A 13,023-nucleotide genomic window follows, 5' to 3' on the forward strand; every position below is an offset into this window, starting at 1 on the left:
TTGTTTGGGGGTGCTTCAGTATTAGGCAGCCTTCTGCCCTCCCATGTTCATCTGAAAATATGTGTTCTCCCTGCAGTTGTTGTCCCCAGATGAGAGTTCCCTTGTGCTGCCTCAGTTGAATCTCCTTTACTTGACAGAGATGTGCCTGAGCAGCGGCCCTCCCCAGCCCTATCCCAAATCATACTTATTTTGCATAGGAGAGACCATGGTCTTGAAGATTGTTCTCCCAGGGTGAGGTTCATTCATTGCATTCTGGGTATGCTGACCCCTGTGATTTCCCCAAATGTGGGAAACTCAACTGCATTATTTGTGGTAGTGGGGGACTGTGTTTGTGCTTTCCTCTGGTCAGCTCTGGTAAAAGTCAGATTTCTTTGTTTCAGTTCTTCCTCTAGCCTTGTTCTTCTTTCGAGAGTTCCCTTGTGCTGCCTCAGTTGGATCTCCTTCACTTGACAGGGGGGTGCCCGAGCAGCGACCCTCCCCAGCTCTAGCCCAACTTCTACTTACCTGCCAGGTGAGATACTATAATCATGAAGGTGCTTCTCCCAGGGCAAGGCTCACCCATTGCACTCTGGATTTGCTGCCCCTGCGATTTCCCCAAATGTGGGAAACTTGACTGCATAATTTGTGTTTCCCCTGGTCGGCTCTCGTATAATTCAGATCTCTTTGTCTCAGGTCTCTCTCCAGCCTAGTTTGCTGTCTGTTTCCACTTCTCTTTTCTTAAGCCGCTCCATTCTATGGCCTTGCGCACTATCCTTACTTCTCCCGTCTGCTTACTTTGTGCCTTCCAATGCACAATGCAAACTACAGGTAGTGCTGCAGGGCCCACACCCTTTTACTTGCTTTACAGAGCAGCTCTGGAGCTGTTACAGTGCCCAGCTGCTGCAAGAAATCAGCTTGAATGCTTCAGGGGCTGGGGCATAGCCAACATGAGCCCCACACCGAAGGAGGGTGGAGGTGTTTAATGCGAACTAGGGGTCATCCAAGCGCCGCAAAAGGCAGCCATGCCCTGCACACCCCTTTTTTATTTTCATATGCAGACGAGGGTTGAATCCAACTTTGACCCACTGCTTGGATGACATCACCATATGCAAATCCGTCTGCTGCAGGCCTTCCCCCAGGAATGCTTGCACTAGTAGTTGCATTTGGTTTGTTGTTTGGGGGTGCTTCAGTATTAGGCAGCCTTCTGCCCTCCCATGTTCATCTGAAAATATGTGTTCTCCCTGCAGTTGTTGTCCCCAGATGAGAGTTCCCTTGTGCTGCCTCAGTTGAATCTCCTTTACTTGACAGAGATGTGCCTGAGCAGCGGCCCTCCCCAGCCCTATCCCAAATCATACTTATTTTGCATAGGAGATACCATGGTCATGAAGATTGTTCTCCCAGGGTGAGGTTCATTCATTGCACTCTGGGTATGCTGACCCCTGTGATTTCCCCAAATGTGGGAAACTCGACTGCATTATTTGTGGTAGTGGGGGACTGTGTTTGTGCTTTCCTCTGGTCAGCTCTGGTAAAAGTCAGATTTCTTTGTCTCAGATCTTCCTCTAGCCTTGTTCTTCTTTCGAGAGTTCCCTTGTGCTGCCTCAGTTGGATCTCCTTCACTTGACAGGGGGTGCCCGAGCAGCAATCCTCCACAGCTCTAGCCCAACTCCTACTTACCTGCCAGGTGAGATACTATGATCTTCACTGTTAGGGCAATCAGGATGTGGAATTCCCTGCCAGGGAAGGTGGTAATGGCGGACTCTGTAATTGGATTTAAAAAAGGAATGGATACATTTCTGAATGAAAAAACTATCCAAGGTTATAATACTTAAAATATCAACATGGTTAATCCGGGGGTAACATGAGTTATAGTAGCTAACTAGTCATAAAACATTATTCAGCAAGTATGTAGAATCATCACAACTTAAAACAGGTTGAACACGATGGGCAATTTGCCTCTATTCAACCTCAAAAACTATGTTACCATATGTTACTATATTACTATGTTACTGTAGTATACAGAACACCACAATGTAATGAGCAGTGATAGTGAGCACTGATGAGGATACTAGAACTGACACTGAGCAGCAAGATGCAGCACTGGACTATTAGTAATGTACTGTAGTATGCTGAGCACCACAATGCAGCACAAGACAATGAGCAGTGATACTGAGCACTGATGAGGATACTACTGAGAACTGACACTGAGCAGGAGAGACACACTACTAGTATTACTGAGCAGCAATAAGTAACCACTGATACTGAGCACTGATATTGAGATTTCCACTGAGAGAACATAGCCACGTCCTCTCCGCTCTCTCTTCAATGCACGAGTAAAAATGGCGGCAACGCGCAGCTCTTTATATGGAATCCGAATCTCGCGAGAATCCGACAGCGGGATGATGACATTTTCCCTTGTTCAGATTTTCCGAGTCAGGCGGGAACAACCGAGCCTGCCTCGGACCAGTGTAAACCACGTGGAGTTCGTCGGGAATTCGGTTCTCGGAGAACCGAACCCGCTCCTCTATATATACTATATTACTATGTTACTGTAGTATACAGAACACCACAATGCAATGAGCAGTGATAGTGAGCACTGATGAGGATACTAGAACTGACACTGAGCAGCAAGATGCAGCACTGGACTATTAGTAATGTACTGTAGTATGCTGAGCACCACAATGCAGCACAAGACAATGAGCAGTGATACTGAGCACTGATGAGGATACTACTGAGAACTGACACTGAGCAGGAGAGACACACTTCTAGTATTACTGAGCAGCAATAAGTAACCACTGATACTGAGCACTGATATTGAGATTTCCACTGAGAGAACATAGCCACGTCCTCTCCGCTCTCTCTTCAATGCACGAGTAAAAATGGCAGCAACGCGCAGCTCTTTATATGGAATCCGAATCTCACGAGAATCTGACAGCGGGATGATGACATTTTCCCTTGTTCAGGTTTTCCGAGTCAGGCAGGAACAACCGAGCCTGCCTCGGACCAATGTAAACCACGTGGAGTTCGTGGGGAATTCGGTTCTCGGAGAACCGAACCCGCTCCTCTCTACCTTATACCCATCAATTGTTTTTATTTTCAATCTAAGCCCCTGCAGTTTTCTGTAAGCATCTGCTTCGCTATGATGATCAACAAGTCACAAGGGCAAACACTCAGGGCTTGAGGCGTAGATCTTAGGACCAGCTGCTACAAGCATGGCAGAGGTGTCACTATCACTGGTGACACCCAGAGAGGTGGCGAGGGAGATTGTAATGCAGTGCGCGCAGATAAACAGCGCAATGGTAAAAAGGAGGCATGGTTTCATAGGTAGGGGCGTGGCCTGGTGGCCTGAATCTACATTTTGTTGCTCCGGGTGTCCCGGGGGTTGGGGGCTGCACCCGGGGACTAGTGTGTGAGCGGTGCTGGCTCCTGCACAGTGACAGGGCATGGCCACCCAGCATGACGCCTCCCTTCTTGACCATGCTGTAATTGCAGTCGCACTGCAGTTCAGCGTGATCATAAAAAATGGTGTAGGCTCCTGCTGGTGCAGACTGTAGAGAAAAGCTGCTGTGACCACGCCCCCTGTGTCTCCTCCGTTGCAGACCCCATTTTGAAGCCTTGCCCCCGGACTAAGAGAAAAGAATGCCCTTGCGCACTATCCTGACTTCTCCTCCCGTCTGCTTAATTTGTGCCTTCCAACGCACAATGCGAACAAGAGGTGGTGCTGCAGGGCCCACACCCTTTTACTTGCCTTACAGAACAGCTCTGGAGCTGTTACAGTGCCCAGCTGCTGCAAGAAATCAGCTTGAATGCATCAGGGGATGGGGCATGGCCAACATGAGCCCCACACCAAAGGAGGGTGGAGGTGTTTAATGCGAACTAGGGGTCATCCAAGCACTGCAAAAGGCCGCCATGCCCTGCATGCCCCTTTTCTCTTTTCATATGCAGATGAGGGTTCCAGTCAACTTTGGCCCACTGCTTGGATTTACATCACCGTATGCAAATCCGTCTGCTGCAGACCTTCCCCCAGGAGTGCTTGTACTAGTTGTTGCATATGGGCCCTCATTCCGAGTCGTTCGCTCTGTAAATTTCATCGCATCGCAGTGAAATTCTGCTTAGTACGCATGCGCAATATTCGCACTGCGACTGCGCCAAGTAATTTTACAATGAAGAAAGTATTTTTACTCACGGCTTTTTCTTCGCTCCGGCGATCGTAATGTGATTGACAGGAAATGGGTGTTACTGGGCGGAAACAGGCCGTTTTATGGGCGTGTGGGAAAAAACGCTACAGTTTCCGGAAAAAACGCAGGAGTGGCCGGAGAAACGGGGGAGTGTCTGGGCGAACTCTGGGAGTGTTTGTGACGTCAAACCAGGAACGACAAGCACTGAACTGATCGCAGATGCCGAGTAAGTCTGAAGCTACTCTGAAACTGCTAAGTAGTTTGTAATCGCAATATTGCGAATACATCGGTCGCAATTTTAAGAAGCTAAGATTCACTCCCAGTAGGCGGCGGCTTAGCGTGTGTAACTCTGCTAAAATCGCCTTGCGAGCTATCAACTCGGAATGAGGGCCATGGTTTGATATTTGATGGTGCTTCAGTATTAGGCTGCCTTCCGCCCTCCCATGTTCATCTGAAAAGATGTGGTCTCCCTGCAGTTGTTGTCCCAAGATGAGAGTTCCCTTGTGCTGCCTCAGTTGAATCTCCTTTACTTGACAGAGATGTGCCTGAGCAGCGGCCCTCACCAGCCCTATCCCAAATCATACTTATTTTGCATAGGAGATACCATGGTCATGAAGATTGTTCTCCCAGGGTGAGGTTCATTCATTGCATTCTGGGTATGCTGACCCCTGTGATTTTCCCAAATGTGGGAAACTCGACTGCATTATTTGTGGTAGTGGGGGACTGTGTTTGTGCTTTCCTCTGGTCAGCTCTGGTAAAAGTCAGATTTCTTTGTCTCAGATCTTCCTCTAGCCTTGTTCTTCTTTCGAGAGTTCCCTGGTGCTGCTTCAGTTGGATCTCCTTCACTTCACAGGGGGGAACCCGAGCAGCGACCCTCCCCAGCTCTAGCCCAACTCCTACTTACCTGCCAGGTGAGATACTATGATCATGAAGGTGCTTCTCCCAGGGCAAGGCTCAACCATTGCACTCTGGGTGTGCTGCTCTTGCGATTTCCCCAAATGTGGGAAACTTGACTGCATAATTTGTGTTTCCCCTCATCGGCTCTCGTATAATTCAGATCTCTTTGTCTCAGGTCTCTCTCCAGCCTAGTTTGCTGTCTGTTTCCACTTCTCTTTTCTTGAGCCGCTCCCTTCTATGCCCTTGCGCACTATCCTGACTTCTCCCGTCTGCTTACTTCGTGCCTTCCAACGCACGATGCGAACTACAGGTAGTGCTGCAGGGCCCACACCCTTTTACTTGCCTTACAGAGTAGCTCTGGAGCAGTTACAGTGCCCAGCTGCTGCAAGAAATCAGCTTGAATGCTTCAGGGGCTGGGGCATAGCCAACATGAGCCCCACACCGAAGGAGGGAGGAGGTGTGTAATGCAAACTAGGGGTCATCCAAGCGCTGCAAAAGGCCGCCATGCCCTGCACGCCCCTTTTCTCTTTTCATATGCAGACGAGGGTTGAAGCCAACTTTGACCCACTGCTTGGATGACATCACCATATGCAAATCCATCTGCTGCAGGCCTTCCCCCAGGAATGCTTGCACTAGTTGTTGCATTTGGTTTGTTGTTTGGGGGTGCTTCAGTATTAGGCAGCCTTCTGCCCTCACATGTTCATCTGAAAATATGTGTTCTCCCTGCAGTTGTTGTCCCCAGATGAGAGTTCCCTTGTGCTGCCTCAGTTGAATCTCCTTTACTTGACAGAGATGTGCCTGAGAAGCGGCCCTCCCCAGCCCTATCCCAAATCATACTTATTTTGCATAGGCGATACCATGGTCATGAAGATTGTTCTCCCAGGGTGAGGTTCATTCATTGCATTCTGGGTATGCTGACCCCTGTGATTTCCCCAAATGTGGGAAACTCGACTGCATTATTTGTGGTAGTGGGGGACTGTGTTTGTGCTTTCCTCTGGCCAGCTCTGGAAAAAGTCAGATTTCTTTGTCTCAGATCTTCCTCTAGCCTTGTTCTTCTTTCGAGAGTTCCCTTGTGCTGCCTCAGTTGGATCTCTTTCACTTGACAGGGGGGTGCCCGAACAGCGACCCTCCCCAGCTCTAGCCCAACTCCTACTTACCTGCCAGGTGAGATACTATGATCATGAAGGTGCTTCTCCCAGGGCAAGGCTCACCCATTGCACTCTGGGTGTGCTGCCCCTGCGATTTCCCCAAATGTGGGAAACTTGACTGCATAATTTGTGTTTCCCTTGGTCGGCTCTCGTATAATTCAGATCTCTTTGTCTCAGGTCTCTCTCCAGCCTAGTTTGCTGTCTGTTTCCACTTCTCTTTTCTTCAGCCGCTCCCTTCTATACCCTTGTGCACTATCCTGACTTCTCCTCCCGTCTGCTTACTTTGTGCCTTCCAATGCACAATGCAAACTACAGGTAGTGCTGCAGGGCCCACACCCTTTTACTTGCCTTACAGAGCAGCTCTGGAGCTGTTACAGTGCCCAGCTGCTGCAAGAAATCAGCTTGAATGCTTCAGGGGATGGGGCATGGCCAACATGAGCCCCACACCAAAGGAGGGTGGAGGTGTTTAATGCGAACTAGGGGTCATCCAAGCACCGCAAAAGGCCGCCATGCCCTGCACGCCCCTTTTCTCTTTTCATATGCAGATGAGGGTTGAAGCCAACTTTGACCCACTGCTTGGATGACATCACCGTATGCAAATCCGTCTTCTGCAGAACTTCCCCCAGGAATGCTTGCACTAGTTGTTGCATTTGGTTTGTTGTTTGGGGGTGCTTCAGTATTAGGCAGCCTTCTGCCCTCCCATGTTCATCTGAAAATATGTGTTCTCCCTGCAGTTGTTGTCCCCAGATGAGAGTTCCCTTGTGCTGCCTCAGTTAAATCTCCTTTACTTGACAGAGATGTGCATGAGCAGCGGCCCTCCCCAGCCCTATTCCAAATCATACTTATTTTGCATAGGAGATACCATGGTCATGAAGATTTTTCTCCCAGGGTGAGGTTCATTCATTGCATTTTGGGTATGCTGACCCCTGTGATTTCCCCAAATGTGGGAAACTTGACTGCATTATTTGTGGTAGTGGGAGACTGTGTTTGTGCTTTCCTCTGGTCAGCTCTGGTAAAAGTCAGATTTCTTTGTCTCAGATCTTCCTCTAGCCTTGTTCTTCTTTCAAGAGTTCCCTGGTGCTGCCTCAGTTGGATCTCCTTCACTTCACAGGGGGGAACCCGAGCAGCGACCCTCCCCAGCTCTAGCCCAACTCCTACTTACCTGCCAGGTGAGATACTATGATCATGAAGGTGCTTCTCCCAGGGCAAGGCTCAACCATTGCACTCTGGGTGTGCTGCTCCTGCGATTTCCCCAAAATGTGGGAAACTTGACTGCATAATTTGTGTTTCCCCTCGTCGGCTCTCGTATAATTCAGATCTCTTTGTCTCAGGTCTCTCTCCAGCCTAGTTTGCTGTCTGTTTCCACTTCTCTTTTCTTGAGCCGCTCCCTTCTATGCCCTTGCGCACTATCCTGACTTCTCCCGTCTGCTTACTTCGTGCATTCCAACGCACAATGCGAACTACAGGTAGTGCTGCAGGGTCCACACCCTTTTACTTGCCTTACAGAGTAGCTCTGGAGCAGTTACAGTGCCCAGCTGCTGCAAGAAATCAGCTTGAATGCTTCAGGGGCTGGGGCATAGCCAACATGAGCCCCACACCGAAGGAGGGTGGAGGTGTGTAATGCGAACTAGGGGTCATCCAAGCGCTGCAAAAGGCCGCCATGCCCTGCACGCCCCTTTTCTCTTTTCATATGCAGACGAGGGTTGAAGCCAACTTTGACCCACTGCTTGGATGACATCACCATATGCAAATCCATCTGCTGCAGGCCTTCCCCCAGGAATGCTTGCACTAGTTGTTGCATTTGGTTTGTTGTTTGGGGGTGCATCAGTATTAGGCAGCCTTCTGCCCTCACATGTTCATCAGAAAATATGTGTTCTCCCTGCAGTTGTTGTCCCCAGATGAGAGTTCCCTTGTGCTGCCTCAGTTGAATCTCCTTTACTTGACAGAGATGTGCCTGAGCAGCGGCCCTCCCCAGCCCTATCCCAAATCATACTTATTTTGCATAGGCGATACCATGGTCATGAAGATTGTTCTCCCAAGGTGAGGTTCATTCATTGCATTCTGGGTATGCTGACCCCTGTGATTTCCCCAAATGTGGGAAACTCGACAGCATTATTTGTGGTAGTGGGGGACTGTGTTTGTGCTTTCCTCTGGTCAGCTCTGGAAAAAGTCAGATTTCTTTGTCTCAGATCTTCCTCTAGCCTTGTTCTTCTTTCGAGAGTTCCCTTGTGCTACCTCAGTTGGATCTCTTTCACTTGACAGGGGGGTGCCCGAACAGCGACCCTCCCCAGCTCTAGCCCAACTCCTACTTACCTGCCAGGTGAGATACTATGATTATGAAGGTGCTTCTCCCAGGGCAAGGCTCACCCATTGCACTCTGGGTGTGCTGCCCCTGCGATTTCCCCAAATGTGGGAAACTTGACTGCATAATTTGTGTTTCCCCTGGTCGGCTCTCGTATAATTCAGATCTCTTTGTCTCAGGTCTCTCTCCAGCCTAGTTTGCTGTCTGTTTCCACTTCTCTTTTCTTGAGCCGCTCCCTTCTATGCCCTTGCGCACTATCCTGACTTCTCCTCCTGTCTGCTTACTTTGTGCCTTCCAACGCACAATGCGATCTACAGGTAGTGCTGCAGGGCCCAGACCCTTTTACTTGCCTTACAGAGCAGCTCTGGAGCTGTTACAGTGCCCAGCTGCTGCAAGAAATCAGCTTGAATGCTTCAGGGGCTGGGGCATAGCCAACATGAGCCCCACACCAAAGGAGGGTGGAGGTGTTTAATGCAAACTAGGGGTCAGCCAAGCGCCGCAAAAGGCCACCATGCCCTGCACGCCCCTTTTCTCTTTTCATATGCAGACGAGGGTTGAAGCCAACTTTGACCCACTGCTTGGATGACATCACCATATGCAAATCCCTCTGCGGCAGGCCTTCCCCCAGGAATGCTTGCACTAGTTGTTGCATTTGGTTTGTTGTTTGGGGGTGCTTCAGTATTAGGCAGCCTTCTGCCCTCCCATGTTCATCTGAAAATATATGTTCTCCCTGCAGTTGTTGTCCCAAGATGAGAGTTCCCTTGTGCTGCCTCAGTTGAATCTCCTTTACTTGACAGAGATGTGCATGAGCAGCGGCCCTCCCCAGCCCTATTCCAAATCATACTTATTTTGCATAGGAGATACCATGGTCATGAAGATTTTTCTCCCAGGGTGAGGTTCATTCATTGCATTTTGGGTATGCTGACCCCTGTGATTTCCCCAAATGTGGGAAACTTGACTGCATTATTTGTGGTAGTGGGAGACTGTGTTTGTGCTTTCCTCTGGTCAGCTCTGGTAAAAGTCAGATTTCTTTGTCTCAGATTTTCCTTTAGCCTTGTTCTTCTTTCGAGAGTTCCCTTGTGCTGCCTCAGTTGGATCTCCTTCACTTTACAGGGGGGTGCCCGAGCAGCGACCCTCCCCAGCTCTAGCCCAACTCCTACTTACCTGCCAGGTGAGATACTATGATCATGAAGGTGCTTCTCCCAGGGCAAGGCTCACCCATTGTACTCTGGGTGTGCTGCTCCTGCGATTTCCCCAAATGTGGGAAACTTGACTGCATAATTTGTGTTTCCCCTGGTCGGCTCTCGTATAATTCAGATCTCTTTGTCTCAGGTCTCTCTCCAGCCTAGTTTGCTGTCTGTTTCCACTTCTCTTTTCTTCAGCCGCTCCCTTCTATACCCTTGTGCACTATCCTGACTTCTCCTCCCGTCTGCTTACTTTGTGCCTTCCAATGCACAATGCAAACTACAGGTAGTGCTGCAGGGCCCACACCCTTTTACTTGCCTTACAGAGCAGCTCTGGAGCTGTTGCAGTGCCAAGCTGCTGCAAGAAATCAGCTTGAATGCTTCAGGGGCTGGGGCATAGCCAACATGAGCCCCACACCGAAGGAGGGTGGAGGTGTTTAATGCAAACTAGGGGTCAGACAAGCGCAGCAAAAGACCACCATGCCCTGCGCGCCCCTTTTCTGTTTTCATATGCAGACGAGGGTTGAAGCCAACTTTGACCCACTGCTTGGATGACATCACCATATGCAAATCCATCTGCGGCAGGCCTTCCCCCAGGAATGCTTGCACTAGTTGTTGCATTTGGTTTGTTGTTTGGGGGTGCTTCAGTATTAGGCAGCCTTCTGCCCTCCCATGTTCATCTGAAAATATGTGTTCTCCCTGCAGTTGTTGTCCCTAGATGAGAGTTCCCTTGTGCTGCCTCAGTTGAATCTCCTTAACTTGACAGAGATGTGCCTGAGCAGCGGCCCTCCCCAGCTCTATCCCAAATCATACTTATTTTGCATAGGAGATACCATGGTCATGAAGATTATTCTCCCAGGGTGAGGTTCATTCATTGCATTCTGGGTATGCTGACCCCTGTGATTTCCCCAAATGTGGGAAACTCGACTGCTTTATTTGTGGTAGTGGGGGACTGTGTTTGTGTTTTCCTCTGGTCAGCTCTGGTAAAGGTCAGATTTCTTTGTTTCAGAGCCTTGTTCTTCTTTTGAGAGTTCCCTTGTGCTGCCTCAGTTGGATCTCCTTCACTTGACAGGGGGGTGCCCGAGCAGAGACCCTCCCCAGCTCTAGCCCAACTCCTACTTACCTGCCAGGTGAGATACTATGATCATGAAGGTGCTTCTCCCAGGGCAAGGCTCACCCATTGCACTCTGGGTGTGCTGCCCCTGCGATTTCCCCAAATGTGGGAAACTTGACTGCATAATTTGTGTTTCCCCTGGTCGGCTCTCGTATAATTCAGATCTCTTTGTCTCAGGTCTCTCTCCAGCCTAGTTTGCTGTCTGTTTCCACTTCTCTTTTCTTCAGCCGCTCCCTTCTATGCCCTTGTGCACTATCCTGACTTCCCCGTCTGCTTACTTTGTGCCTTCCAATGCACAATGCAAACTACAGGTAGTGCTGCAGGGCCCACACCCTTTTACTTGCTTTACAGAGCAGCTCTGGAGCTGTTACAGTGCCCAGCTGCTGCAAGAAATCAGCTTGAATGCTTCAGGGGCTGGGGCATAGCCAACATGAGCCCCACACCGAAGGAGGGTGGAGGTGTTTAATGCGAACTAGGGGTCATCCAAGCGCCGCAAAAGGCAGCCATGCCCTGCACACCCCTTTTTTATTTTCATATGCAGACGAGGGTTGAAGCCAACTTTGACCCACTGCTTGGATGACATCACCATATGCAAATCCGTCTGCTGCAGGCCTTCCCCCAGGAATGCTTGCACTAGTAGTTGCATTTGGTTTGTTGTTTGGGGGTGCTTCAGTATTAGGCAGCCTTCTGCCCTCCCATGTTCATCTGAAAATATGTGTTCTCCCTGCAGTTGTTGTCCCCAGATGAGAGTTCCCTTGTGCTGCCTCAGTTGAATCTCCTTTACTTGACAGAGATGTGCCTGAGCAGCGGCCCTCCCCAGCCCTATCCCAAATCATACTTATTTTGCATAGGAGATACCATGGTCATGAAGATTGTTCTCCCAGGGTGAGGTTCATTCATTGCACTCTGGGTATGCTGACCCCTGTGATTTCCCCAAATGTGGGAAACTCGACTGCATTATTTGTGGTAGTGGGGGACTGTGTTTGTGCTTTCCTCTGGTCAGCTCTGGTAAAAGTCAGATTTCTTTGTCTCAGATCTTCCTCTAGCCTTGTTCTTCTTTCGAGAGTTCCCTTGTGCTGCCTCAGTTGGATCTCCTTCACTTGACAGGGGGTGCCCGAGCAGCAATCCTCCACAGCTCTAGCCCAACTCCTACTTACCTGCCAGGTGAGATACTATGATCTTCACTGTTAGGGCAATCAGGATGTGGAATTCCCTGCCAGGGAAGGTGGTAATGGCGGACTCTGTAATTGGATTTAAAAAAGGAATGGATACATTTCTGAATGAAAAAGCTATCCAAGGTTATAATACTTAAAATATCAACATGGTTAATCCGGGGGTAACATGAGTTATAGTAGCTAACTAGTCATAAAACATTATTCAGCAAGTATGTAGAATCATCACAACTTAAAACAGGTTGAACACGATGGGCAATTTGCCTCTATTCAACCTCAAAAACTATGTTACCATATGTTACTATATTACTATGTTACTGTAGTATACAGAACACCACAATGTAATGAGCAGTGATAGTGAGCACTGATGAGGATACTAGAACTGACACTGAGCAGCAAGATGCAGCACTGGACTATTAGTAATGTACTGTAGTATGCTGAGCACCACAATGCAGCACAAGACAATGAGCAGTGATACTGAGCACTGATGAGGATACTACTGAGAACTGACACTGAGCAGGAGAGACACACTACTAGTATTACTGAGCAGCAATAAGTAACCACTGATACTGAGCACTGATATTGAGATTTCCACTGAGAGAACATAGCCACGTCCTCTCCGCTCTCTCTTCAATGCACGAGTAAAAATGGCGGCAACGCGCAGCTCTTTATATGGAATCCGAATCTCGCGAGAATCCGACAGCGGGATGATGACATTTTCCCTTGTTCAGGTTTTCCGAGTCAGGCAGGAACAACCGAGCCTGCCTCGGACCAGTGTAAACCACGTGGAGTTCGTCGGGAATTCGGTTCTCGGAGAACCGAACCCGCTCCTCTATATATACTATATTACTATGTTACTGTAGTATACAGAACACCACAATGCAATGAGCAGTGATAGTGAGCACTGATGAGGATACTAGAACTGACACTGAGCAGCAAGATGCAGCACTGGACTATTAGTAATGTACTGTAGTATGCTGAGCACCACAATGCAGCACAAGACAATGAGCAGTGATACTGAGCACTGATGAGGATACTACTGAGAACTGACA

At 49.1% G+C, this 13,023-nt stretch overlaps 14 non-coding genes and 2 pseudogenes across 14 annotated transcripts; all 16 read left to right on the forward strand.

Annotated features, from left to right (window-relative positions):
• The first annotated feature begins 180 nt into the window (after positions 1-180).
• On the forward strand, positions 181-344 carry LOC134998801 (U1 spliceosomal RNA). The gene has a single exon (XR_010200970.1). It is a non-coding gene; the product is annotated as a U1 spliceosomal RNA (small nuclear RNA).
• Positions 345-496: 152 nt separating this feature from the next.
• Positions 497-659, forward strand: LOC134998536 (U1 spliceosomal RNA). The gene has a single exon (XR_010200750.1). It is a non-coding gene; the product is annotated as a U1 spliceosomal RNA (small nuclear RNA).
• A 671-nt stretch (positions 660-1,330) lies between these two features.
• LOC134998698 (U1 spliceosomal RNA) lies at positions 1,331-1,494 on the forward strand. The gene has a single exon (XR_010200869.1). It is a non-coding gene; the product is annotated as a U1 spliceosomal RNA (small nuclear RNA).
• Positions 1,495-4,734: 3,240 nt separating this feature from the next.
• On the forward strand, positions 4,735-4,898 carry LOC134998544 (U1 spliceosomal RNA). The gene has a single exon (XR_010200755.1). It is a non-coding gene; the product is annotated as a U1 spliceosomal RNA (small nuclear RNA).
• A 152-nt stretch (positions 4,899-5,050) lies between these two features.
• On the forward strand, positions 5,051-5,185 carry LOC134998521 (U1 spliceosomal RNA; annotated as a pseudogene).
• Positions 5,186-5,884: 699 nt separating this feature from the next.
• On the forward strand, positions 5,885-6,048 carry LOC134998895 (U1 spliceosomal RNA). The gene has a single exon (XR_010201059.1). It is a non-coding gene; the product is annotated as a U1 spliceosomal RNA (small nuclear RNA).
• Positions 6,049-6,200: 152 nt separating this feature from the next.
• Positions 6,201-6,363, forward strand: LOC134999213 (U1 spliceosomal RNA). Its single transcript, XR_010201373.1, has one exon. It is a non-coding gene; the product is annotated as a U1 spliceosomal RNA (small nuclear RNA).
• Positions 6,364-7,037: 674 nt separating this feature from the next.
• Positions 7,038-7,201, forward strand: LOC134999035 (U1 spliceosomal RNA). The gene has a single exon (XR_010201194.1). It is a non-coding gene; the product is annotated as a U1 spliceosomal RNA (small nuclear RNA).
• A 152-nt stretch (positions 7,202-7,353) lies between these two features.
• Positions 7,354-7,490, forward strand: LOC134998513 (U1 spliceosomal RNA; annotated as a pseudogene).
• Positions 7,491-8,188: 698 nt separating this feature from the next.
• On the forward strand, positions 8,189-8,352 carry LOC134999062 (U1 spliceosomal RNA). The gene has a single exon (XR_010201222.1). It is a non-coding gene; the product is annotated as a U1 spliceosomal RNA (small nuclear RNA).
• Positions 8,353-8,504: 152 nt separating this feature from the next.
• On the forward strand, positions 8,505-8,667 carry LOC134998357 (U1 spliceosomal RNA). The gene has a single exon (XR_010200639.1). It is a non-coding gene; the product is annotated as a U1 spliceosomal RNA (small nuclear RNA).
• Positions 8,668-9,341: 674 nt separating this feature from the next.
• Positions 9,342-9,505, forward strand: LOC134999036 (U1 spliceosomal RNA). Its single transcript, XR_010201195.1, has one exon. It is a non-coding gene; the product is annotated as a U1 spliceosomal RNA (small nuclear RNA).
• Positions 9,506-9,657: 152 nt separating this feature from the next.
• On the forward strand, positions 9,658-9,820 carry LOC134998322 (U1 spliceosomal RNA). Its single transcript, XR_010200606.1, has one exon. It is a non-coding gene; the product is annotated as a U1 spliceosomal RNA (small nuclear RNA).
• A 674-nt stretch (positions 9,821-10,494) lies between these two features.
• LOC134998982 (U1 spliceosomal RNA) lies at positions 10,495-10,658 on the forward strand. Its single transcript, XR_010201143.1, has one exon. It is a non-coding gene; the product is annotated as a U1 spliceosomal RNA (small nuclear RNA).
• A 142-nt stretch (positions 10,659-10,800) lies between these two features.
• Positions 10,801-10,963, forward strand: LOC134999140 (U1 spliceosomal RNA). Its single transcript, XR_010201302.1, has one exon. It is a non-coding gene; the product is annotated as a U1 spliceosomal RNA (small nuclear RNA).
• Positions 10,964-11,633: 670 nt separating this feature from the next.
• On the forward strand, positions 11,634-11,797 carry LOC134998763 (U1 spliceosomal RNA). The gene has a single exon (XR_010200933.1). It is a non-coding gene; the product is annotated as a U1 spliceosomal RNA (small nuclear RNA).
• The last annotated feature ends 1,226 nt before the right edge of the window (positions 11,798-13,023 follow it).

Source organism: Pseudophryne corroboree, unplaced genomic scaffold (assembly GCF_028390025.1).
Source record: "Pseudophryne corroboree isolate aPseCor3 unplaced genomic scaffold, aPseCor3.hap2 scaffold_149, whole genome shotgun sequence".
In the NCBI taxonomy this organism is placed as follows: Eukaryota; Metazoa; Chordata; class Amphibia; order Anura; family Myobatrachidae; genus Pseudophryne; species Pseudophryne corroboree.